General features: G+C 38.9%; 1 pseudogene; it reads left to right on the forward strand.

Annotated features, from left to right (window-relative positions):
- The first annotated feature begins 1,308 nt into the window (after positions 1-1,308).
- On the forward strand, positions 1,309-1,734 carry LOC143607720 (G-type lectin S-receptor-like serine/threonine-protein kinase At4g27290 pseudogene; annotated as a pseudogene).
- Positions 1,735-3,625: the final 1,891 nt, after the last annotated feature.

The following is a 3,625-nucleotide window of genomic DNA, read 5'->3' on the forward strand; positions in this document are numbered from 1 at the left end:
GATAATTTGAAGCCTGAAATAATTAGCTGGTATATGAAGTATCAAATGTTAAGTGACAATTTTTTTTTCTTTTAAATTCATTCCAAACCTGATCTGATTTGCCAAACTTCAAACGTGCATGCTTAGGTGAGAAAGTCCAGACAAAAACGTTTAAAAATAACTTGATGATATTAATAATTAACCGATCATCAAAAAAAAAAAAGAAAGGTAAAAAACCCAAAAGATATATCACTCTCCACCCATCCCAAAAGTCAACCTTTTAAACTACAAAACAAACATTTTGTGACAAAAACACATCATAACCCACCCGCCAACAAACATGAAACCCCTTCCCATGTTCACATTCTTCTTCACCATTTCAACTCTCTTGTTAACCACAACCTCAACCAGCACCATTACACCAAACCAAAACATTAGCGATGGCGAAACCATGGTTTCCGACGACGAGTTCTTCCGAATGGGCTTCTTCAGCCCCTCAAATTTGTCAACCAACCGCTACTTCGGCATATGGTACAACAAAATATCAGTTCGAACAGTTGTATGGGTCGCCAATAGAGAAACACCACTTAACAACACATCAGGAGTGTTAACACTCAACAATTAACGGTTATTGACCGTACAAACAACGTATAGTAGTCGTCTAACTCGTCGCTAACTGTGAATAACCCTGTGGCTCAGCTTCTGGACACTGGAAATCTTGTGATCAGAAACGAAAACGATCTCAACCCGGATAATTACTTATGGCAAAGCTTTGATTATCCCGGTGACACGTTTTTACCAAGCATGAAGTTTGGGATCGATTTTGTGAAAGGTTTTGATAAAGATTATTACTATTATATATGTTTGATAGGTTTTTCATATTCTAAGTGTAGTGGTTACAGATATACAACAAGATATGTGACTCTTAAGTTGCTTCATACATATAAACAAAGAATTTTTTGATAATATGCAAGTATGAAGCAACTTAAGTTAAGAGTCTCATATCTAATACTATGAAGTAGTATTTAGTTATGGGTAGTTCATGAGTTTTTATTTTCCATATAATCTTATGAAAAATTTTATTAAGATTTGGGACAAGAAAAATATTTTATCCCTAGCTTAGATTATTCTATCTAGTTTAATTTTGTTTGTATTTTAATTTTATCAGGTATAAACAAGTACTTGACTGCATGAAAGAGTGTTGATGATCCTTCTATTGGTGTGTACACGAATCGGTTTGATTCGGAAGGGTACCCACAAATTCTTATGCGAAAAGGGTCTGAAGTGTAGTTTAACTCCAAGCCATGGAACGGGCTGCGGTTTAGTGGCATGCCGAATTTGAAACCAAATGATATATACACTTTCGGGTTTGTGTTTAACGAAAGGGAGCTTTATTATAAATACGAGCTTGTTAGTAATTCGGTTGTGACCCGAATGATTTTAAATCCGTATGGTAGAATACAAAGATTTGCGTGGATCGAACAGCTTCAAGAATGGAGTCTTTATGTGACGGGACAGATGGATAACTGTGACCGTTACGGGTTATGTGGGGCATATGGGGTTTGTAATATTAATAATTCCCCGCCTTTTGGGTGTTTGAGTGGGTTCGAGCCTAGGGAGCCGGAGGAGTGGAGGCGGGCTGATTGGTCGAACGGGTGTGTGAGGAAAACGGAGTTGGATTGTGAAGGTGGAGACGGGTTTGTGAAACGGTCGGGTGTGAACATCCTCCATGTTCAGACTGGATCGTCGTGCTGAAGATATGATTGGTCGTGTTCAGACTGGATCGTCGTGCACGACACACAACCATCACCTTCATCAAACCTTGGCATATATACGGTCGGGTATTCTCCATTCTTGTCTTCCCTCAAAAACACATACACAAAAATCACTCGTTTATCAAAACATTTGTCATGTTACCCATCCTAAACCAATTCTTCCTACTTTAAACCCTCAAGACCAATCCCATTTTCATCAAGTAACGAGTTCGGATTTGACTCGCAAAACCGTGGACCTACATTGTACTCGTACGAATCAAATTCATCACATCCAGGTGATAATAAAGCGAGTTTAAAGTAGGAACCTGGCACCCTAAGGTGGTAAAGATGTGAATTCTCTGTACCAGGGACGAATCCCTGGGTATCCAGACCTAGCATCACATGTGTGAAGAACAAAGACCTGGTATCCGGTTTAGAAATCAAGATAGCTTTGTTAGAACAAAGGGCGCGAGATTTCACTGAGGATTGAAAACTCGGGGCCCCACGGTGAGCGCCAATGTTGAAGCACCAAATCCGGGTCGGGCCTTGCTATCCGGTCGGCTTGGTTCCAAGCTCTCCCGAGTTCAGCCCTATGCTGGGTCCAAGTGTTCGGGTTAAGACTACGCTACAACACAAGGAGATCTACGTTAGAGGGCCCGGGAAATTTCCCCGCGGGTACTCCGACGCTCAAGTCAGTAATTTATACAAGATAATAAGAACATTATAATCATGCTTATAAGTAAGAAAGTAAGGGTGAGAGATGGTAAACCATAGGAGAAGGATTTGCCTTCTCGTTTGAGTGATGGTGATATGATGTGAGTATGGAGATATCGTTCCATGTGTTCAGCTCCAGGAAATAAACTATTCTGAAGATCGCTAGGGAGAATTCGTAGTCAGCTTTAGGAGCATCAGATGATCGTATTTTCCATGAGCCATTATCGATTTTAAGTTATGGAACCGGAAAGAATGAAGTTTTGTGTTAGGTTTAGGTATATTTTGGGAGAAGTTGTGTGTCTAACTATATAGTTAAGATCAGCTGGTGGGGAGTTAAGATACTACATTACATTTAGACACGCACAAAAACTTTGCCCGTGTCCTATCTTACTCTTAGCCACACTTATAAATTTTTACCGTGACCATTTATCTCTTTAAGTCACAAAAAACAACTGTAATCATGACCGTAATATATTGATATTACCAACTACTAGACTTCATTTTTGTCACACAAACTAATACAAGTGACCATATCTATTAACCTTTTAGCCACATCATTAATATAATACTGGCTGTTCTATCACTAACTCGTTTTTGGTGGTTGTGGGTCGGCAGAGAGGGTGGTTGCGGTGGCGGCAGAGGGTGGTTGCGGTGCTCTAGTGGGAGAGGGAGAGAGGGATTACTTTTTTTGTTGGGTTGCAGTATGAGCCCTTGAAGGGTATAATGGTCAAATTACACAAAACTGGATGTCAAATAAACGGCTGGTTAAGGGAGGGGCTCAAAGTGCAATTATTTTAAAACAGAGGCGTAAAGTGCTAGCGCGTGTAAGCACAGGGACTCGAATTGCAATTTACTCTTTGTTATGTAGGAAACAACTATTTGTTCGTCAAAATATAAAAGTGAGTTGAGGTGTTGAACGGCTTTAACGAGATAATTATGTACTATTTATTATTATTCTTTTACTTTTTAGAGCATTTAGATTTTTATTTATACATAATAATAACTAGTATTTGTACTCATGTTTGAAGGGTAGTATTAATAATGGTGTTCGCTTCTAAGCGGTTTCTAAGAATCCTACAAACGTTTTAGATGCGAGACATGTAAAAAGTGTTCACGTCTAGTTTAAAAACACCAAACAGAAGTTAAAAAACACTGTAAAACATTTACTTTAAAATGTT

This window comes from Bidens hawaiensis, unplaced genomic scaffold, assembly GCF_021521415.1.
Source record: "Bidens hawaiensis isolate Kalapana, Puna unplaced genomic scaffold, B.hawaiensis_p1.1 tig00085822_1, whole genome shotgun sequence".
NCBI classification, from domain to species: domain Eukaryota; kingdom Viridiplantae; phylum Streptophyta; class Magnoliopsida; order Asterales; family Asteraceae; genus Bidens; species Bidens hawaiensis.